Genomic DNA, 24,088 nt, shown 5'->3' on the forward strand with positions numbered 1-24,088 from the left:
TTTTTGGCTGACTATGTATTTTATGTATGAAAACTCATGTATGCTCACTTAAAAAATCCTGGAAATAAAATATTCTGTTTAAAAATGTTCTAAACAGGGGGCAGCTGGGTGGCTCGGTTTATTGAAAGTCAGGCCCAGAAATGGGAAGTCCTGCGTTCAAATTTGGCCTCAGCCACTACCTAGCTGTGTGACCCTAGGCAAGTTATTTAACTCCCATTGCCTAGCCTTTACTGCTCTTCTGCCTTAGAACCAATATCCAGTATTGATTCTAAGACAGAAAGTAAGGGTTTTAAAAGGGGAAAAAATGTTCTAAACAGGAGGCAGCTAGGTGGCTCAGTGAATATAGAAAGCCAGGTTCTGGGTTCACACCTGACCTCAAATACCTCTTAGCTGTGTGATCTTAATCTCCGTTGCCTTGCCCTTACTACCATTCTAAACCTTTGGAACCAATTTACAGTATTGATTCTAAGACAGAAGGTAAGTGTTTAAAAAAAAACATCTTCTAAACAAAGAGTTTCAGTGGAATTTGAACTCATTTATTTAAAACATAGAAATACAATATATGCTGATTATGAGAATAAACCATCCAGGAAGATGGTTTCTTTGGTTTTTTCTTTAAACTCTTACTTTCTGTCTTTGTAACAACAGAAGAATAAAGACTAGGCAAATGGGAATTAAGTGACTTGCCTAGGGTCACATAACTAAGGGAGTGTCTGCGGCCAGATTTAAACTCTGGTCCTGATTTTATCTATAACCCCACCTAGCTGCCCCCAGGAAAATGGTTTCAGTAAAAACCTTGGCATAATTTAGTGTTTGGGATTGGGGGAGAGGGGTGTGAAGGGAGGGCATTCCAGCTAGCCCAACTCTTTCCAAAGCTCTGAGAAAAAATCACATGTAACGAAGAGAATGGCCAGCAGATTAGTTGGACCACAGAGCATGAGAAGGAATTGAATAATGTCAAATGATTGGAAAAGGCAGTTTGCAACATGGTTTGGAAGGACTTTTAAAGCTAAATAGACAGCAGTTTATGTTTTATCCTGAAGGCAATAGGGAGCTACTAGAGTTTATTGAGTAAGGGAATGACATGGTCAAATTGTGCAATTGTATGTTGGAGATAGTTTATTCCAACAAGCAAATTGTTACGTTTTCAGTATGAGTATTTGTACTTCAGAAATCAGCAAATGCTACAAATCATTTCGTTGTTTTGTTTTGTTGCTATCTAGACTTAAGGAAGTTTTGGAGAAACTGTTATTAATGCAGATGAAATTTTAAAGCAAATCATGCCATAGTTTGAGAGCCAGTTGTTAAGCATTTGCCAGCATGCCAGTAGGTACACTTAAGGAAAATCACGTTGGCAGCAACATATAGGAATGACTAGTGAGGCAGAAGATAGAGGCTCTTACAAGACTAAAGTTCTACTCATCATGATGTGGAAGGGATTCTCAAAAGCTTCCAGTGTCATGGAATGCAGCCTCTTGGTAGGTCTTACTAATGTAGAAAGGTTTCATTCAAGTCCTAGCCAGCAGATGGAATGGATGCTCACCCTCTAAAGACCTTCCAAGCTACGTGTACAAAGATGCTTTCATTGCCCAAGTCTTGGTCACTAAATAATGAATTTATTTGGCCATCGCAACTCATAAGGATCTTCTGCCAAGACACAGATGCCCTGCAGTCTTGAAGACAGTACTTGAAGGGAGTATTGAGGCAGATGAAAATTATAGATTCTTAAAGAAGTGATAACAAATATCTTTATTATTATTGTCCTAATTTACACATAAGAAACTAAGTGACTTGTATAACATCCCACCACTAGAAAAAAACTGAGAATAGAATTTGGCCCTCCTAAATGCTAATTCCTCTGGGCTCTGCCTGGACATTACTATACACTTAGGAAGCCCAAAAATAAGTCTTCCAGAAATATTTAAAATCTAGGTGGAGAAGTTTGTGTTACGTGTTCAGAGTGATTTCTTAATGACTATACTTTCTAAAATGATAATGGCATTCCCTTTACAATTTTGTGGGCTTTTCCCAAAGCCAAGTAATGATTACCCACTCATTAATCAGTTTTCTCAGATTTGAGAAGAAACAGAATGAGTTAAGTTACCAAATTAACTATAATTATCCTACATACAGCTATTAGAAAAGAATACTAAAAGCATCAACTCTAATTTTTTAAAGCAACAAACAGTATAAAAACATACTTACACCAACACAAAGTTGGAATTCAAGATAAAATAAGGAAGCATCAAGAAACCTTTATCTAGCACCCAGTAGGTACTAGGCTAGGTACTCAGGATTCAGAGACAAAAATGAAGCATTGGCAAACTTTAAGTCCGTATATAAATCGTCAGTTGTTATTTTGCTTCTAACCCTAAGAGGATAAATCCCTCTAAGTGGAGGAGATGGCTTGGAGGCCAGTGTCCTCTCATTCCTCAGCTTTTCCCTCACACTCTGCCTCCTGTCTCCCCCAACTCACTTCCTTAAGGCTCTTTTGTGAGCCTGCAGCTTCATCCACATGTGAGAACACAAGCCAGGGTGATGGGAAAGGACAACAATGCAACATGCCTCAATTGTTCACAGGTAAGCCAGTAGAGAAGCTTAACATCACTTTTGGGAAGACCAACTTCCCAAGGAGCAGTGTGGTAGAAGCAGTAGAAGGAGCACTGCATTTGGAGTCAGAAGATCTAGATCCAAATCCTGATTCTACATAACCTTGAATAGGTCACAATTCTGGACCCGAGTTGCCTCCTCTGTAAAGTGAAGAGCTTGGACCTCCAAGTTCCTCTGAGCTTTGGGCCATTTTTTTCTCTCTTGTGCTCATATATAAGATTCCCTTGCAGCCCTTTGGGAGGTCTTTTTTTTTTTTTTGTGACTACATAATAGCAGACACAAAAAAGGTCAGGGTTTGTGAAGGAGAGATCAGAAGGGTCAAAAGATCCTAGCCCTACCACTAACTAGCTTGGGCAAGTCATTTTCCCTTCTCTACACTTCGGTTTCCTTGGGTCAAAAAAAGAAGGGATCTGAACTCGCTGGTGTCTGAAAACTGCCTTCCAACTCTGACAGTCTCTAATGCTAAGTGACATTTCTTCCACAAAGCCCTCTGCTCCCCCTGGCTGTGCTTCACTTGATTTCAGAGAACAAGAGATTGGTCACAGTGGCTGACTTGCCACCTGCTTAGAGTATTCAACTCCATCCAACACGTTGATTTTGGCAAGCTTTAAAGGGTACAGACACAATAACATTTGTGTATTTATAACATCTGGGGGAAATGAGAAGTCATAGGGAGAGAGTGCTTTACTGTTTCTTTATAAAGTGAGTCCAAGAGTTAATTCTATTCATTCTCTTGTTCAGTATCAAAAGAAAAGCCAACTCTGATTCAGCAGTTTTGCAGTCATATAAATTCATATTTATTTTCCTTTGGAGAAGAATATAGCCATCCAGAGAAGTTTGTTTGTCTTTTGCTTGTCAAATTTGATGATGTTTTTGAGATTCTTTTAGGATCCCCTTTTGATTTTTTACATCATAGTAATTTCCAAATATAACCCTTACCTCCCTGTGAGCCTTTTCTTGTAACAAAGACAAATAATAATTGATAACATCTATAGAGAACATTTAAGGTTTACAAAGCACTTTACAAATATTTCCTGATTTTATCCTCAAAACAACTTTGGGAGGTAGGTGCTATCTTGCATATTTTACATATGAGAGTAGTAATAAATGGGCATGGTAATAAGATAGGGATAATAACAGTGCCTACCAGATGTGGTGGGTCAGAGATTAAATAATATTTATAAAATGCTTTAATAAAGTAGGCACTATATAAATTCTTCTTTCATTTTATAGGTCAGAAAACTGAGGTAAACATGTGGCTTGCCCAGGGCCACATGGCTAATATTTGAGGCCAAATTTGTACTCAGGGTCTTCCTGACTCCAGGTCTAGCACCCTGTTTGCTGTGCCACTTAGCTGCCAATGAGCATAACACCTGGTGCTGGCAGTATAAACAATGTTTCATACACATATACCTTCTGCCTACCAGGGGAAAGGAAGGAGGTGGTTTTCCTCCTCTTTGCTCTGGGGCCAAGCTGAGCCATTACAATTACATGCATTCCTTTTCATTTTGGTGTTCTCTTCATTTACATCATTGTAGTCATCTTGTATCTAGTTTTCTGAGTTCACCTTATTTTTCAGTGCAATGATTTGTACAAATCTTCCTGTATTTTTCACATTCTTCATGTTTGTCCTTTCTTATGGTGCAGTGTTGTTACAGCCATAAAAAGAGTCACCATGGCATAATGGAGACCTAAGTTCAATCTCTGCCTTTTACCCATATTGACTGTCTGGTTTTTGGCAAGTCAGTGAGGCTCTTTATGTGCCAGGGAAATCTCTACAACCAGAAACTGAAGAGAAGATGCTAAATATGCATTGGTGAAGGGAGTTTCCTCATCTGAAAGCTCCCTTACCAAGGAAATCACAGGTCCTTTTCCAAACTATATTTCCACAGGAATATACTTACCACAATTTGTCCAGTCATTCCCCCAATCATTGGTACCCATGTCATTTATAATGGGTAGCTAGATGATGTAGTAAAGTGACACACCTGGAGTCAAGAAGATTCATCTTCCTAAGTTCAAATCTGGCTCCAGATACTGGCTGTATGATCCTAAACAAGTCCCAGTCAGTTTCTTCATCTGTAAAATGAGCTGGAGAAGAAAATGGAAAACTACTCTAGTATCTTTTTTTTTTTAAATAAAACCCTTAAAGGCAGCTGGGTGGCTCAGTGGATTGAGATCCAGGCCTAGAGACAGCAGGTCCTAGGTTCAGATCTGGCCTCAGACACTTCCTAGCTGTGTGACTCTGGGCAAGGCACTTAACCCCCATTGCCTAGCCCTTACCACTCTTCTGCCTTGGAGCCAATACACGGTATTGATTCTAAGACAGAAGGTAAGGGTTTAAAAAAATAATTAAAAATTAAGTAAAATAAACCCCTTACCTTCCATCTTAGAATCAATACATGTATTGGTTCCAAGACAGAGGAGTGGTAAGGGCTAGGCAATGGGGGTTAAGTGCCTTGCCCAGGGTCACAGCTAGGAAGTGTCTGAGGCCAGATCTGAACCTAGGACCTGCTGTCTCTAGGCCTGCACTCTAGTATCTTTGCCAAGAAAACCTCAAATGGGGTCATGAAGAGTCAGACATGACTAAAACTGAACAACATCATTTATAATGTCCCGCTATACAAGTAGTGCTGCTATGAATATCTTTATTGATATATAGATATGGCTTTTAAAAACCAATATTGTTAATATTCTCAGTAAATAAAGAGATAAAGAAAAAGCACTGAAATCCTCTGCATAAACTTTGCCTCAGTCTAACATAACATAAGGAACTCTAGATTTGGAGTTAAAAGGCCTTATTCTACTGCTTATTAGGTTTAGAGGTAATTTGAGCAAATCACTTTCTCTGAGCTTCGCTTTCTTTATCTATGAAAATGATGAGTTGGACTAGATAACCTCTGGGGTCTCTTCCAAGTCTAAAATAGGTTTCTTCCCAGATCCTGGAATGAGGACTCAGCTATTTGGAAGCCAATTCCTATATAGCCTCTGTTTTTGTTTTGTCCGGATAGTCTGGTTTCTGTGTTGGAGATTCCAGGTTTAGAATTTTCTTTTACTAATTCTGATCTTCAGTTGTTCATTTATAATCAGAGTAAAGGCTTAAAGATACTTCTACCTAACTTCCTAAGCTTCCTACACCACTATGTCAAAATATAGACAGTACTACATATTATCCTGCCAAAAACTTCCCCAGCTAGGCAATCAAAGGGTTAAAAAATCCTGCATGATGCTTTTGAATGAGCCTTGTTCTTTTAAAAAACCATTTTTGTGTTGAAACGTTTCTTTTATATATCATATTCGCTTCCAAATATCTCTTGCACACCCTCTCCACTGTCCAACAGGCTTTCCTCTGTAATGATGATTGAAAAAAGAAAAAGATGCTCATTTCAGCAAGCCAAAGAATTGGCAGTGTCTGAAAGTTGATATAATATTCTACACCCACATTCCCCAATGTCTGCAGTGAAGGAAGGGAAATACATTTTCTCACTCTTCTCCAAAGTCAAATCTAGTCATCATAATTGCACATCAGTTTGTCCCCTGTGTTCTTTCCATTTCATTACTGTAGTCATTATGTATATCATTTTTCTGGTCTTGTTTACCTCTACATCAGTCCGGTTATCTTCCTATATTTCTCTGAATTTTCATATTCCTCACTTTTATAGCATAGAGTAGTAATATATTCACCTAACTACAATTTGTTTAGCCCAATAGATGGACACCTGATTTATTACCATTGTTTTACTGACACAAAATGTAATTAGCTTTTGTTATAGAAACACTATATACCCATTGACATTTCTATTCTTCATGTCTTGCACGATTGTTGTTCATATTTTCTCATAAATCCTCTGAAGAGGATCTATCTTTTTAAGAAGGTAATACTTCCTTAAGGTTCTTTTGTAAGCCATTTAGATTTTTCCATTTATCATCTCATTCTTTTTATGAAATAGGCCAACTTATTTTTCTGACCAAATCTTCTTTATTATCAATGTTACTAATAAGTTAGCACATAATAATGAAGCAAGGCGTCATGGCATAATGGACAGGGTGCCTTCTTTGTAGCCATGAAGGAAGGATTGGGTTTTCATTCTACCTTTAACACACATTGACTTTGTGACTGTGGGCCATTCATTTGACCTCTTTGGTTTCATAGGCAAACTTTCATTACTAGAACTTACAGATAAGTGGCTGATCTTCATCAGTAGAGGGAGTTTCCCACACTGATACACTCTCAGGTATACAGAAATAATATTATTGGATAATGATGATGATTCTAAAGGTCTATGCTTTCATCTATACAAATTCTTCTTCTTCCTATGTAGATCCCAACTACTTTACACTAAAGGAGACCATAGGATCTAGATTCTGGAAGGGATGTCACTATCATCTCACTCAACTCTCATTTAAAAGCATCAATGAATCCCAGAGCAATCAGAGTCATTGCAGAGGGTCACACAGATCAGGTGGCAGGGCAGTGATCTTTCTGAATCAATGTGATCAAAGAAATGGACACACCAGATAGCCAGCCTTCAGGTAATAAGTCTCTCTGAATTCAGTTAGGCTGTTCCATGAACTGGTTCTCTACTCAAAACCTTTCTGACTTGGTGTAAGTCCTGTCAGAGATTGTACTATACCAGCATAGTCTTAGAGAAAAGTTATGGTTACTTCAAGGCTACAAAAAGGTATGGATGTTAGTGGAAGAGTTAGTCTAGTGCTATTCATTGTTTTTATCAATGACTCCTATGACAGTGTAGATGACACACATTCCAGATTGGCAGAGGAAACAAAGCTAGAAGGATAGCGAATACATTGCACACAAGCATACTGGATCCAAAAAGAGGCTTACAGACCAAAACAATGAGTCAAACTTAATAAGATGAAATTTAAAACAGATAAATATAAAATCCTACTCTTGGGTTCCAGGAATCAGCTGTGCAAGTACTAGGTGTTGGAGGCATGGCTAGATCACAATTCATGTGAATTGCTAGGAGTTTTGATGGACTGCGAGATCCATGAGAATCAACAAAGTTTCCTCAAAAAAAAAAACTATTGTGAGCACATGAGTCATGATGCCTTCAAAATGAAGGCAAGAGTTCTGGAGAATTGATTATCTGGGTATTCAGAAAGTGCCAATGAAAAGGTCAGTCAGCTAGAGACCTTCATCTCATTCCATAAAAAGGATGAGAAGAAGGAATTAAAGATGTTAGCCAGGAAGCAAAAAGGTTCCAGGCATTTAGGATCAATATCTTCGAAGTATTTGAAAAGCCATCATGTAGAAGACAGACCAGATGTTTTTTCTTCTTGTCCTCAGAAGGCAGAATGAGGACTGCTGAGTGCAAATGACTGTAAGGCAAATTTCAACTGGATATAAAGGGAAAAGTTCTTACTTAGAGCTGTCAATTTTGAGTTATCCTTCCCCAGAAGTCTTTAAGTGGAAGGCTAGAGAAGCACTTGACTTGTTTGTTATGTTATGGAGGGCATTCTTGGTCAGATATGAATTAGATTAGATGGTCTGAGGTCCCTTAAAACTGTGAGATTCTTTGAACAATAAAAAACAATTATTTGATTCCTATTTTATAATTACTTAAGTTTGCCTGAGAGATTTTTGTTCCCATGGTATGGAACAAAAAACTGACGCTCAGAACTGTTAAGACATATCAGAGCTAGAACTCCACAGCCCAGATCTTCTGATTTCTCCAGTGCTCTTTCCTCTAGGGCCTTACTCATAAGTGAACAAAAGCCTGATACCTAACAACAGGACATAGAAGTATACTTCTGTCCTGCCAAGGCATCTCTCAGGGAGCAGAAAGATAAAGATGACATTGTTCCGTCTAGAAGAAACTCCATTCTTCCTCATAATAGAGTGACATTTAAGTAATCATAGGGGAAAAAATTAAGCATGCTGATATGGCGAAGATTAACTTGTTAAAAATCCATTCAGATCATACAGAGAGATGAGATCATTCAAAAGCAGACAACAAACTTTTTATCCCACACTATTCCCTTGCTCTCTTTTTTTAAAGAGTATGTTGTTTCCTTATTCCATCTTGACTGGCACATTTTTCCCTAAAAAAATTAAAATTTTATAAAGAATGACATATATATATACACATACATATTCATTGAAGTTAACTCATTATCTCATCCCAGGATCCCAAAGCATTTTATAAGTACCAGTATATGGAAGAAGAAACTTAAACACTAAATTATTAGTTGCATTTTCCTTAGCCACAATGGTATCCTAGGGCCAAAAAATAGTGAAACAGTAAGAGCAAAGGTCAATTAGCTGTAACTGATAATTCCCTCCATCAGCAGGAAAGGGAATAGAAGAAACAGGAGATTCATGGTCATATCTGAGAAACTTGTGTGTGATCGTTGTGGGAAATTCCAGAAATAGATGCCAAAGGTATCTAGCTATAGATTTTCTGGACTGGCTGGAATGGAATGAGAGTTGTAAAATTGGTATCACCCAAACCTAGTCCATCCCCAAGGCTTTAGTCTCACTAATGCATCCTTACTCCCTCTTCTATTACATAGCACACATCAGATACGGAGTTAGAAGAGGGAGTATAAACTTATTCTAAGTAATGATGCTGATTGGACTAAAACCCAGGTAATTTGTTTAAAGAGTTCCTTGCAATGCCACATCATATTCCTTGCTGTCCTGTCCCTGGACTTAGATAAAATAACATATCTTTGGACTTTTTGAAAACCTTAAATGTCTTTATGGCCATAATCTTGTGGAGAAAATTGAACCCAAAGTGGGGGGATGGAGAAGATATGAGGATATCATGGGAAAAATAATTTTTATTGAAAATTTTTATTTAATTTAGAATATTTTTCCATAGTTACATGATTCATGTTATTTCTTTCCCCTTCTCTCCCTAACCCCCCTAGTCAACCTGCAGTTCCACTGGGTTTTACATGTGTCATTAATCAAGACCTATTTCCATATTATTGATATCTGCACTAGGGTGATCATTTAGAGTCCACATCCCCAATCATTCCCATCCACCCATGTGATCCAGCAGTTGTTTTTCTTCTGTGTTTCTACTCCCACACTTCTTCCTCTGGATGTGGATAGCGTTCTTTCTCAGAAGTCCCTCAGAATTGTCCTGGATCATTGCATTGCTTGTAGTAGAGAAGTCCATTACATTCGATTGTACCACAGTGTGTCAGTCTCTGTATATAATGTTCTCCTGGTTCTGCTCCTTTCACTCTATCAATTCCTGGAGGTTATTCCAGTCCCCATGGAATTCCTCTAGTTCATTATTCCTTTAAGAACAATAGTATTCTATCACCATCATGTACCACAATTTGTTCAGCCATTCCCCAATTGAAGGGCATCCCCTCATTTTCCAATTTTTTGCCACCACAAAGAGTGCAGCTATGAATATTCTTGTACAAGTCTTTTTCCTTATGATTTCTTTGGGGTATAAACCCAGCAGTGCTATGGCTGGATCAAAGAGCAGGCAATCTTTTATTGCCCTTTGGGCATAGTTCCAAATTGCCCTCCAGAATGGTTGGATCATTTCACAACTCCACCAGCAATACATTAAGGGACAAATAATTTAAAGTACTTCTGAGCCCTCACAAATCCACAGGAAGAGTGCTTCAACTCTACCCCATCACTATTTCCAAGTGGCATTTCCTAATGATCACTATCTTGAAGCTTTATTTTCAAAGAAATGGGCAGAGAGTAATGGACAGTTGTGTTTCTGCATGTAATATGGTAATTGCTTTAGATGTTCCAGTGTGATTACACACACACACACACATACACACACACACACACACACACACACATAATTATAATAGCAAAGTTGTCATTGGTATGAGACATTTCTTGGTCATGGTAATGAGTACCTGAGATCTGTTTCTTTCTCTCCTTCCCCTCAAAAACCTTCACCTCTCCCAACTAATTCTTATTTGCCAGGAAATGCCAAATTTACATGTCATTTTGTATATAGTCCATGTGATATATATATATATATATATATATATATATATATATATATATATATATAGCATATGTGCTGTATGTTTTCTCCAGTTAGAATGTAAGATCCCTAAATGCAGGGGCTGTTTCACTTTTGTCTCTGTATCCCTAGTACTTAGAGACAGTGTCTGGCATATCATAGAAGCTTAAGAAAGGCATAATTGATTATTGATTAATAGATCATTGGGATTGGAAAGGAAGGAGAGAGAAAGGAAAATAAATTGTTGCCACTCTCAAAACATTTAGATGAACATTTTTTATTAGTGGTATCAGTGTCAATCATAATATATGTAATAGCTAGTATTTATATTATATATATATATGCAAAGTAGAGTAAAACAAAAAGTGAGGAGCTTAAACTTTTATTTTCAAAACAAAAATATTGTTGCACTAATGTGTACCGAAACTAAGGATCAAAATTGATATCTTTGTACTTTTTGTACTTTTCCAATTTAACTAGTATCTTTATTTTTCAATAATCTTGGAGAAGTGATCCCAGCTCTTTTTCTTTTCAGGATAAATCACAATACCCTTTGGCCATTTGGTGCTTCACATGGGAAGCAGACATTTTCTTGAGTGCAAAGTACTGGTTAACTTCCTGGAACCTTTAGTATCAAGGCAGTCCTGAAAAGAACAGGAATTTCTAGAGGACTTCAGGGGAAGACTGAGTTCCCTCCCATGAAAGATGGACTTTAGCCCACAAAGTTTGATATGGGGGGAAAAAAAACCACAATATAAACAGACACTTGGAATTCAACCATGGACCCAATTGTCAGAGGACAGAAACACAGAGCAAAACCAAACAAGACAAACATAAACAGAACTGCAAATTATGATGCAAAGGTTCATTCAAGGGCTGACCAGTGAAGCTCTGCATGTTTCTGCCAAAGTAGGCTTAGCATAGTTTCTTTAGAATTTAGTCACGTGTCTTGAAAAGCACTCTCTCTGAAATTAACAACAATAATAATAGCCTTCCTTTCCAAATCATTTTAAGATTTACAAAACATTTTCCTCCCAGCAACCTTCTGAGAGAAAGAATGGGACTGTTAGCCTAATTTTACAGATAAAAAAACTGAGGCTTAAAGAGAAGAAAGAAAGTGTCATAATTGTCCTTCTTCTTACTCCAAAGTTAGTAGTGTTCTTTCTACTGGTTACACCCATCAGAAATACAACCATGGGAAAATCATAGGCAAACACTGAGAAAATAAAAAGAATAACTCATGTTAGTTACGATACCACTTTAAGATTGGTCAAGCACTATACTACATCCCTTTGAGGTTCTAAGTGTAAACATTTTGCAGATGTGGAAACTAGCTCACCGAGGTCAAGTGACATGCCTAGAGTCATGGAAAGAGAGATTCAAACCAGATCTTCCCAAACCAAAGTCCAACATTCTTCTGGGTACAAAAGGTTACCACTGCTTCTTCCACGGCTCAAGTGTAGAGTCAAGCCAGGATTAGATCTAAATTCTTATTATAAAATAACCTAGACTTTTAAACATGAGGAGTATACTTTCCATTCATAAACTGTACCGTCTTTCTAGAATAGGTAAATTGATACAGTTGTACAACCACACACAGGAGTACTGAATACATTTACAAATTAATGTTCTGTCTTCCATTTTAACAAACTATAATACCAATCTCCCTGCACTGAAAGTGTCAGAAAGTAGTAAGAAAAGCAACAAGAGGCTTGACAAACTTTCTCATATATCTTGGTAGTGTTTATATTATTTTCATTGTTCATGGTGCAGTAATCATTTACCTAACACAGTTTGTTCAGCCACTCCCCACTCTCTTAACACTTGGGTTTTTTCCAGTTTGTTGCTATTGTGAATAATGTTGCTATGAATAATTTTGTAGAGGTTGGTGTTTTTGCCCTTGTCAATAGCACCTGTAAAGGTATGTAGTCCTAGGAGTGGGATTACCCAGTCAAGGTATATACAGTTTTGTAGTTCTTATTATATAATATTACATTATTTTCCCAAATGATTGCAATAAGTCACAGGGTCACTAGCCCTCTAATAATCTGTTTATTTCTCTAACACTGCTCTGTCACTGAATTGTATTGTTTTTAACTATTTTTATCCATTGAAGGGCTATAATCTTGAATCCAGTAATGTGTAGGAATGTATTTTTCATTTTGTTTATTTCCAGCACCAAGGACAATGCTTCGTGTTGAGCAAATATCTAATAAATTCCTTCTCTATGGATTTGTGTTGAAATGGATTGGATTGGATTGGATTGGATCAGACCAGTTATCTACTAGAGAATCACTTAAAAGTTTGTGTCAGTTTCTCATGTATTTGGGCTGTCAGATTTTTATCAGAAATATTTAAGTCAAAATGTTTTTTCTTTTTCTTTTTTTTTTAAACCCTTACTTTCATCTTGGAATCAATACTATGTATTGGTTCTAAGACAGAAGAGTAGTAAGGGCTAGGCATTGGGGGTTAAGACCTCCCATCTCTAGGCCTGGTTCTCAATCCACTGATCTACCCAGCTGCCCCCACAATGTTTTTTCTTAATTTGGTTATTTTCTTTTTGTTTGTCTCTGTTCTTTTTTATTTTGTCAGGGCATTTACATACATATTTTTTCTTTACCTCAATTTCTTATGTTTTTTTAATAAGAATTTTCCTTCAATCTGCACAGTTTTTCTTTATTATAGCCAACATTTAAATAGCACTTTCAGATTTGCAAACTACAAGCAACTGCAGGGTGGGGAGGGGTCAGGGGATTGAGAGCCTGACCTGAAAACAAGAGGTCCTAGGTTCCAATATAGCCTCACATACTTCTCAGCTATGTGACCCTGGGCAAGTCACTTAACCCCATTTGCCTCTCCTACTCTGCTCTTCTTCCTTGAATTGATATATAGTATCAATTCTAAAATGGAAGATAAGGGTTTAAAAAAGATTTGCAGACTATCTTGCCTATATTATCTCATGTCATCCTCACAACAACCCTATAATATATATGCTATTATTTCCATTTTACAAATAAGGGAACTGAGGCTGAGAGAGATTAATGTTTTCTTAGCTAGTAACCAAGGCTTTCTAGCCTTGTTTGAGGCAAGATTTGAATTTGGCTCTTTTTTAATCCAAGTCAGTATTTACAATATTGTATTGAAATTTATTGAGGCATATGGTATAAAATATTTTAATACCATAAAACTATCCAATTTTCTTAATTCAATGAATAATGATTTTCTTTTCCAGTGCTTACTAAACTTTGGATTCTATTTCTGGATAATCTCTTTGGTCATAGGATCATGAAAGTTAGGTTGGCTTAGTGGATAGTCAGCCTCTTCTAGAAGACTTGTGATTAGGTCCAGCCTCTTACTTATTAACTAGCTTTGTGACTTTGGGCAAGTCATTACTATCTCTGTGCCTTGGTCCCACCCCCTCCCTTCTAATTCAATAAAGGTGGGAATTATAGAACATTCTCACTAGGAGTTTCCCAGGCATTATTTCCCAATACCAATAAAATCATAGGAACAGACCAAAAATCATATGATCATAGATGCAAAACTGAAAAGGACTTCAGGGATAATTGTGTACAACTTCTCATTTTATTGATGAGGAATCTGAGACTTAAGAAATTAATGGATTTGCCAGGCAGTGAGTAGCAATACTGGCATTTGAACCCAGGGCCTCTTTATTCACTGATCTATTTTTTTTTAATCCATACCAGGTAGGTTCAAATTCAACATTCTCACGCCTTCCTGTCAGTTGTTTATAGCTCAATCTTTTTTATGAATTATTACTAGTTCCCTATTCTATTTTCAATCAAACAAGAATTTATTGAGCTTTTAGCACAGGGGAAAGGGAAAATGTAAAACAACAGAACAGTTCTGTGCTTCAAGGAACTTACAAGAGAGTTGTCTGGGATATACTATTGGGTCCTTTCTAGGATTCAGAAATTGGGGGTTTGAATCATGACTCCTAATTGTTAGCCATGTGGGTAAGGCATTTAACCTTTTTGTGCCTCAGTTTCTTCATCCATAAAAATAAGTTTGTTTAGTTGCATACTTAGGTCCCTTCCAGGTCTAATTATCTACCTTTTTCCTACTTTATTTTCTAAATATGTTGCACTTAACATATATATATTTGTAATTGGGGTTGAAAACCAACTGTCAGACTATCATTTGTCAATCAGAAGGATACACATTCCCTTTGCAGGGGTCTCAGGATTCTAATCAGTTTTCAGCCCCCTATTACTCTTTGTTAGATGTTAGGATGATCTGAGTTTAAATCATGCTTCTGACCTTTATGAGCTCTATGCACAAACTTTAACTTCCCGGAACTTCAGTTTCCTTATTTATGAAATGGGTATCATAATATTTTTAGTTTCTTCCTCATAATCTTGCTATGACGCTTAAAGCTTAAAGTAATTGTCAATGTTCATTTTTGTTGAAATAACAATGCTTTTTCCTTCTTACATTTAGTTTAGATTTAAGAATTTTCCACATTTATCTTTCAAGGATATGACGTGGAGTCATGGAGCTGTCAGTGTCCTTAGAACTCATTTTGTCCAAGCCCCTCTTTTTTTACAAATCAGGAACCTGAGTTAAAATAATTTGTCCAAGGTCATACAGCTTGGGCAGGAAAGGAACTAGAACAAAGGAATTCTAACTCCTAGTCCAGTGGCTTTGCAGATACACAAATACTACCTCAAATTTGTTTTATGAGTTGAAAATATTTTCTGTGCCCAGTTGCACTACCACTGGAGTTTAGGTTCAGATTTTAAAGGAAATTATTCTCTGTTAAAAGGTAAATAGATTAAACTTAGGGTAATTTTTTTTTTCTCTTTCTGTTTAACAAAAACTAATTGTACAGTCCTGCCAGCTATAAAATCTTATCAATCTTGAGTACAGTAACTGTAAAAGTTCACAAAACAAGAATATATCCGATAGAAAAAAATTGTCATTGATGGTTTATTTTTTTTTATTTAGGTCCTCTAATGATATCCCTGTTAAGGTTTTAGCAGCTCACAAGAATGACAATTAAACATTTAGAAGCTCTATAGAAAATTTCAGGCAGTTGGAGAGATAGCTGTGTACCTTTCTGTTAAAATGATGGTCCCCTCAGAAGTAAGCTAACTATACAAGGAAAGATGATTCAAGGTTGTTGTTTTGTTTTGTTTTTTGTTTTTTTGTTTTGTTTTGGGTTTTATTTTGCTTTTTAAATTTTATTTAAGTCAATTTAGAACATTATTCCTTGGTTACAATAATCACATTATTTCCCTCCCTCCCTCCCCTCCACCCACCCTTCCTGGAGCTGACCCACAATTCCACTGGGTTTTACATGTGTCCTTGATCAGAACCTATTTCCATGTTGTTGATGTTTGCATTAGGATGATCATTTAGAGTCTACATCCCCAATCATATTCCCCTTGACCCATGTCATTGATAGTTTAAAAAAATAGCTTCATCCCTCAGTTTTTCTCTGTGGAGTTTCTGCTTACATTCTCTATTGATCAGAATTCATTCCTAATAAAAATAACATTGATAACTTATTTTGGGACAAATTATGGATAGCAAAATCTTGCAAAAATTTCCTGAAAGCAATTAAAAGTAAACCTAAAATCTTAACACTACTAAAACCTGCCCAAATTTAGCCTGTAGTATTACTATTTATGGTAAAGACACTCAAATAAAAAACTTCACTCTAGTCACAAGGAGTAATCAAAATAGATGCTGACTTTTGAATGAAACTAATAGATTGGCCTTGGTTCAGATGAAAAGTAAATGAAGGCATAAGGATATATTTTGCTTCTGGGAAATAAAGGTGGAGTAGAAGGAAGTTCAAATACTATTTCAATACTATATAATATTCAATGCTATTTCAGGTCAGGGGAAACCTAATTTTTTAAAAAGGGTGTTGTATGTCTCACATTTTTGTAGTGTTGGTATATACATATTTTCCTAATTACGAGATCATAAATCTAAATCTGGAAGAAATCATAGAAGTCATTTAGTTCAACCATATAGGAGGCAGCAGACTGATATCCTACAACTTCACTGAAATTATTGTTGCAATTAATTTTAGTTTATTAAGTTTCCTAAGAAAATTATCACATCATCTGCAAAAGGAATCATCTTATTTCTTAACATATGCTTATTCCTTTAAACATTTTCATGTCATTACTATAGCCTCTCTAACACCATACCAAATAGTAGTGGTGATAATGAGCTTCCTAGTTTTATCCTTTTTTTATTGGAAATGCCTCTGGTTTATCCCCATTAAATATAATTCTGACTCTTAGTTTTACATAGATACTACTTGCCATATTAAGAAATGGCCCATTTATTCTATGTTTTTGGTGTTTTTAACCAAAATAAATGTTTTTTTTTTTTTGCAAAAAGCTTTTTCTCCATCAATTGATATAATCTTGTGGTTTTTATTGTTCTTGTTTTTAATGTTCCATTATGTTTATAATTTCCCTAATGTTAAACCAATCTTTCTTTCCTCCTAAATCCAATTTGGATATAGTGTATATTTTCAACATGTTACTATAACCTCTTTGCTACTGTTTTACTTAAAAATTTTTTCATCAATATTCATTGGTCTCAAATTTTCTTTTTCTGTTTTGACTCTATCTAGTTTAGATTTTAAAACCATACTTGTATATAAAATGAATTTGATAAGATCCCTTTTCCTTATTTTTCAAACAATATGATAATAGTATAATTCTTTGGATGTTTGATAAATTTTACTTATAAATTCATTTGATCCTCCCTTTTTTCTTCATAAAGTTTATTCATTCTTTTTCTTTGATTAATTATTTAAATTCTAAATTTTGTATTCTTTGTATTTTTGTAAGATTTTTTGCATTTTATATTTTTATAAGTAATCAGTGCTAAGAAATTCATTATTTGTGGTACTTTTCTGCTTAATATAGTTTCCCTGTGTGTCTCTCAACCAAGTCTATTATTGCTGTTGCTTTGCATGAGGTTACAGTGCCTAATATGATTCATCAGCATTTTTGAGCTCAGTTAAAACAGAAGAGATTTTTTAGAGCCTTTAACTTTACTTCTGGATGAATCTTTAGGTTTCAAGTGTGTTTCTTTTAAGCACATCATTGGATTCTGATTTTTAATCCATTCAATTTTCCTGTTCCATTTTAAGGGTGATTCCAAACTATTCAAATTTAATTGTGATTATTAATTGTATATTTCTCTCTAATCTATTCTTTTATTCCTTTTCCTTATTTTGCTGCCTGCTCCCTATTTATGAAGAAGAACACGGTGATGAGAGAAAAATGAGCTCAAAAGTGATACAAATCTGTTTCTGTCTTCCTTCTCTTGCCTTCCCAAACTCCAATCAGAGGTTTTTCTCTTTCTTTCCTTTTATACCCCCCTACCCAAAATACCCTCTAAGGTTAGCTTTATTTTGTTTATGACTAATCCTTCCCTAATTCTATCTTCTCCTTTATTTTACCATTTACCCCTCCCTATATTCTTTCCATTTTTCTCTGTAAGTTGAATGCTTTCCTACATCATACTCTTTGAGAGTGTGTGTGTGTGTTTGTGCTCTCCCTTCTTTTGATTGGTTCAGCGGAAAGTAATACACAGCTCTCACTCACATCAGTGGCAGTCATAGCAGCATCAATTCCCACTGGAAATTCTCTGCTCCTAGACCAGGGTCTCTAGGAGTCCTGCCTTAAAAGCCAAGCAGCAGACACCAGGGGAAGATGAAGACCTTCCCCAAAGATGGTCCCACCACACTCATTCCCTTTCTGGACTATAAATTAGTCACCAACCCCATCATTCAGGAAGTAGACAAGCCTGGCTCAAAGGTAAACAAGAAGGTAGTGGTCAAGCCGGTTACCATTGTAGGGACACCCCACCCAAACATTCTAGGCATAGTGGGCTGTATATGCAAACCCTTCTTGCATTCCATACCTTCAAAGCCATCCTTGCTGGGCACATCAGTGAAGAGTGTAAGTGGCAATTCTACAAGAACTGGCCTAAGTCCAAGAATTCCTTCGACATGTACTATAAGAAATGGGTAGTTGATGACGAGAAGAAACAGAGAAAGATTTCAATGGCTTGAAAAAATACTGCCAAGTCATCCAAAGCAATACCCACACCCAGATTCACCTGCTTCCTCTGAGGAGATCCACGTGAATGGCTGAGCAACTAGATTGGTATGAGAATGAGTTGATTGATTTCATTGGAATTATCAAGGGCAAGGGTTGCAAAGATGCCACCCGCTACTAGCATACAATGAAATTTCCCTAAAAAAAAAAAACCTGAAGCCTGCAGAACAGAGCCTGTGTTGGAGTTTGGCACCCTGCACTCAGGCATGCTCAGGCTGGTCAGAAGGGCAATCACCATTGCCCTGAGATCAGCAAAATTCTATAAGCCAGGTCTACCAGATCAAGGATGGGAAACTGATCAAAAACAATGCATCCACTAATTACAATCTGTATAACAAGAGCACTAATCCTCTGAGAGGACCTGTCCCCAGTAGTAAAATGACCCTTGACTTTATAAAGCTGAAAGACTGTGATGTTGGAACCAAGAAGCAAATCTGCTGGTATAGACTCAGTGTCAGGTAATGGAAAAAATTGTCTTGAAATTCACCAACACCACCTGCAAATTTGGCCAAGTTTGGTTCCAGACTATGAAGAAGAAAACATTCAAGGGACCATTCAAAAAGGACTGTGTTGCTAAAGAAGAAGCTGCCTGATGTTTTCAACTTGGAGCTGATAGAACCTCAATGAACTGAAATTATTTTTAGAAAAAGAAAAAGGAAAGAAAGAAAGTAATAGAGACATGGTACTTGCTTCACATACCTCTGTCTCCTTATTTACACAGATTTTTACTTACATACCCTGACTATGCTCTAGGTTCCCTCATTTTTCCTTCCTCTTCATTTCCTCTCCTTCCTTTCCTTTCTTCCTTTAAGATCATCAGAATAGGGGGCAGCTGGGTATCACAATAGACTAAGAGCCAGGCCTAGAGACAGAAGGACCTAGGTTCAAATTGGCCTCACACCCTTTCTAGCCATGTGACCCTGGACAAGTCACTTAGCCCCCATTGCCTAGCCCTTACCACTCAATACACAATACTGTGTATTGGCTCCAAGTCAGAAGATAAGGGTTAAAAAGATCATCAGAATATAATATTTATTTTACCAATTGCATTTAATAAAAAATTTCCACGTAAGTTTTCCAAAGTTTTGTGATCCAAATTGTCTCCCTTCCTTTCTTCTCTCTCCCATTCCAGAGATGGCAAGCAATTTTCCCAGAGATATATATAATCATGCAAAGCGTATTTCCATATTGTCTTCATCAAAACATCATTTTAAAAAACCACTCCCCAATTGTGGTCCAGCTATTTTTTTTCTTTGGCATGCTATTCAAGGACATTTTGGAGGTTTTTAGGTTTTCGTATTGAGAGTATCTGTCTCCAAAAGAGCCATTTATTTTTTGAGCATTATTGTCTTTCTATTTGTGTTTCCTCATTCTTCCAGTCTGCTTTCCTAAATTGGGTCTTTGCGTCAATTCTAGACACTGTTACTTATGGAAGAAAATGTTGGGGTCTTGTATGGTCCTGATCTATATTATCTGAAGTTATATCACTGCAAAGTTCCAGGCATGGAATGTTACCTTCTTCAAGGAAAGTGGAGTAGGTCAGTCCAGAGAAATGCCAACTTTCAGTGTGACTTAAGCTTTCTGCTGAAGTACACAGTCAGGTCACTGCTCTAATGGTCTGAGCTGTTCATGCTCTGTAGTCAGAGAGATAGAAATCTATGCTCATTGCTGGTGTGCACAATTGGGTTGAATCAATGATGCCCCTTCTCTGTCTGAGCAACCAAGCATCAGGTGTCTCCTGATCCGTACCCTTGAATCTGTGATCCCTTTCCACGTCAGAGCAATGGACCTTCTACCCACCTCTGTTCCAGAACTCCTTTGCTGGTCACTTGTCTATGGGCTGATATTGTAATCTTTAGCTAGAAGGATTTCCTGGCTTTCTCCTTGACTTTCCCAGTTATTGTGCCATCTCATATTCTTCCTAGATACTTGTTGGAGTACTTGTGAAAAAAGGAACCAGGGTGTCATATTTGCTCCTACAATACCATCTTTGCTGTTTTCCTAGCAACTTTTCCAAGAGAAAATATTAATATTAAGAGATAGAAGTTTGCCTTCCACCTTTTCGCTGCCTATACTTGCTTCAATGATTTCATCCCCTGTTGTGACTTCACATATCATCTTTATCCTGATAGCTCTAAAACTTTATCTCCCTTTACCCCAATCCCTCACCAGTGTCTGAATCCCACATTTCCAAGTAGTCATGGAACATCTCTAATAGGATGCTCCTCTATTACCTTAAACTCAATGTGTGTCCAAAGCCAAATTCATTCTCATAATCTCCATAATTATTCATTTTGTCTTTTGTACCACTGTTCTTCCAACTTCTAAGACCAAATATTAGCACCATCTTTGACCCTTACCAATTTTAATCCCATAAATTTCAATCTTTTACCTTGTCTTATCACTTTTTATTGTTGAAATGCTCTTGAATTTATCCTCATTACCACTGTACTGGTCCATGTAAACATCACCCACTATCAAGAGACCAACAACTTCATGTGGTCTCTCTGCTTCTAGCCCTGTCCCCCCTTCATTCCATTCCATATACTACATTAAGCTTATTTAAACATCTTTTTCACTGTATCCTGTCTCTTGCTCAAAATTGCCTGCTAAATCATGTTTGGGCTCTCTAACATATTCAGAGAGAGAGAGAGACAGAGAGAGAGAGAGAGAGAGAGAGAGAGAGACAGAGAGAGAGAGAGAGAGAGACAGAGAGAGAGAGAGAGAGAGAGAGAGAGAGAGAGAGAGAGAGAGAGAGAGAGAGAGAGAGAGAGAGAGAGAGAGAGGAGAGGAATGGGAGGGAGGGAGAGAAGAAGGAAGGAAGAAAAAGATATTTTCATTTTATTGTCTTTGCTCATGCTAATCTTCATATGTCCTTTTTCTACCTATAGGAATAGGAACTAGACCTGTGATTTCATTAATATAGAGAATTTCCAGATAAGGAAATCCCCTTTGCCCATTTAGGTCAGTCATTTCGCCATAACTTGAAGTCTAAGAGCTCTAAAAGCTCTTGGAATTTAGAGAGAAATTAAAAACTGAGTCCAAAATAGATTTAACCATTTTAAGATTCCCTGATAGATCTGGATGCTCATTTGCCCAGAAGAAGTGTCTACCAGGAATAGTAGAAATGTATCCACCTCTATTGCATTATCCTTCAAAAATAAAGAAACAGGTAGTGAATATTTTGAACATCCACTTTTTTAAGCTATATTCTATAACTGGCAATGTTACTTTCATCTTTAATTTAGTGTTTACTAAAAGGTATGCATTTCACAAATGCATATTTTTGTGTCATCAAAGAAATAATATGGTTTTTAAAAGGAGCTGAACTAATCTTGTGGCATGGGGATGAATGAGTAAGACATAACACATGAAATATAAAAAACTACCATTTTAAAAAGTTATGCCATTCAAGATAACCATTCTGTTACCCAAGACAAGATAGGACTTAAACCAAAGTCTTCATGACTCCCAGGCAAAAACATGCTTTTTTTGAACCCAATTTAAGTTTTTCTTTATGTCTCAGACATAAATCCTTCTTTTCCTCACTCTAACCCACTTTCAGTCCCATCTCCACCATAAAAGTTTAGGATCCCACTACCTATGGTCCATAGTCTTCCTCCCCAATTCAATGTATCCTATATACCACATCGTAAGTTCTGTCAGACCATGAAAAGGCCCATCAAAGTTTGGAGAAACTGTTATTGGGATGTGTTCCAGATAGCTGAGATTACAGAATGTGCCCTCTGAGTAAGAAGTCAGGTATACCGTCATCATCCTGAGTCAGGAAAAGAGTTTCTTGGTTGCTTTGGATCGTTATTACCTATCATCAGATACTTTCTTCCCATGGCCATCTCTAGACCTTGCATCATTTCAGTAGAAGCAGATCTGTGAAAAACGAAAACAGTAAGAGTAAAAAGGTAGAAATTCAAAAAATATGTCTAAATATAATTTGTTGTTTTTTTTACAGGAAGGAAAATTAAACTTTACGAGAAAACGAATGGACGATTCCCCCACAGGTAAGCCCTTTCTTTTCCTTTTGTATATTTTGGAAGAGAAGCCTCACTTTCAATTTACCACTAAATTTTCATATATAGTATTAGATCTAGAAGGAACCTTTGAGATCATTTAGTCCAACCTGTTCACTTTATGGGTGAGATAACTGAGATCCCAGGGAGAGATGGTTAGCCTCAAAACACAATTGGCCCAAGGGGCACCTGGTAGAACATTGGGTAGAGTGCCAGGTCTGGAGTAAGGAGAACCTGGGTTCAAATGTGGCCTTGGGCACTTCCTAATTGGGTAACCCAGGACAGTCATTTAAACCAAATTGCCCAGTTCTTTCCACTTTTTCTGCCTCGAATTGATACTAAGACCAAAGGTTAAAGATTTTTTAAAAATGAAAAAACAGGGTTGCAAAGGTTAGGCCTGAGGTCATAGAATTAAATATGAAGAGGATACTAGATGTCATCTAATCTAACCTCATTTTATAAATGGGGCAACTGAAGCTTGAATTACACAGCCAAGTTTTCAAATTCAGGTCCTTTGACAACAATAAATCCAGTGTTTTGGGGGGTTTTTTTTATTTTTTTTTAAACCTTTACCTTCTGTCTTGTAGTCAATATTGTGTATTGGTTCCAAGGCAGAAGAATGGTAAGGGCTAGGCAATGGGGGTCAAGTGATTTGCCCAGGGTCACACAGCTGGGAAGTATCTAAGGCCAGATTTGAACCTAGGACTCTAGGCCTGGCTCTCAATCCACTGAGCTACTCAGTTGCCCCCACAAATCCAATTGTTTGTTTTTTTTTTTAAACTCTTACTGTGTATTGGTCCCAAGGCAGAAGAGTGGTAAGGGCTAGGCAGTGAGGGTTAAGTGGCTTGCCCAGCTACTCAGCTGCCCCCACAAATCCAGTTTTTTGCAAGGATTCTCAGAGCAATTTCAGCTTTCCCTGCTACTAAGCCGCCATCTTGGCTCTACCCACCAAATCCAGGTTTTGGAACAGGGATTCTGACTCTATCTTCTATGTTCATTCCACTATACTATATGTAGACTTTATTATCCAGGACAATCCAGAAAACCTATTTCTTCCCCTTTTATTTGGGTTTTAGTATAACATTATTTTCCTGTAATTCTGTCAGTCTTCCCAGACAGATATGACAAGACATATCCCAGCCAAAGTTTCATCGCCATTTGAGTACTTCTTCTTGGTGACAGACACACAGGGGATTAGGAATTTTTCTTTGCATTTTTCTTGGGCCATCTTTTCACATAGTTTCAATCAAATTTTAAGACACGTAAAGGCAGAAATTGTGTTCTCAGAGGTGGGATTGCTCGGGTATTTGGCAGGACTGCCCCATTTAGGAGTGCCCAGACCCCAACTAGTTAT

The 24,088-nt window shown here is 37.0% G+C and overlaps 1 protein-coding gene and 1 pseudogene across 1 annotated transcript in view; both read left to right on the forward strand.

The window, feature by feature from the left end:
• The window catches only part of LOC130455226 (60S ribosomal protein L3-like), a 68,704-nt pseudogene extending 47,350 nt beyond the window's left edge, over nt 1–21,354 (forward strand).
• Nucleotides 1–24,088, forward strand: part of C6H4orf19 (chromosome 6 C4orf19 homolog) — a 104,858-nt gene that overhangs the window by 58,876 nt on the left and 21,894 nt on the right. Inside the window, exon 2 of the mRNA XM_007496578.3 lies at nt 22,677–22,725. The gene's annotated coding sequence lies outside the window, so the exon portion shown is untranslated. The remainder of the gene's footprint in view (nt 1–22,676; nt 22,726–24,088) is intronic.

The sequence above is a fragment of the Monodelphis domestica genome, chromosome 6 (assembly GCF_027887165.1).
Source record: "Monodelphis domestica isolate mMonDom1 chromosome 6, mMonDom1.pri, whole genome shotgun sequence".
Lineage (NCBI taxonomy): Eukaryota > Metazoa > Chordata > Mammalia > Didelphimorphia > Didelphidae > Monodelphis > Monodelphis domestica.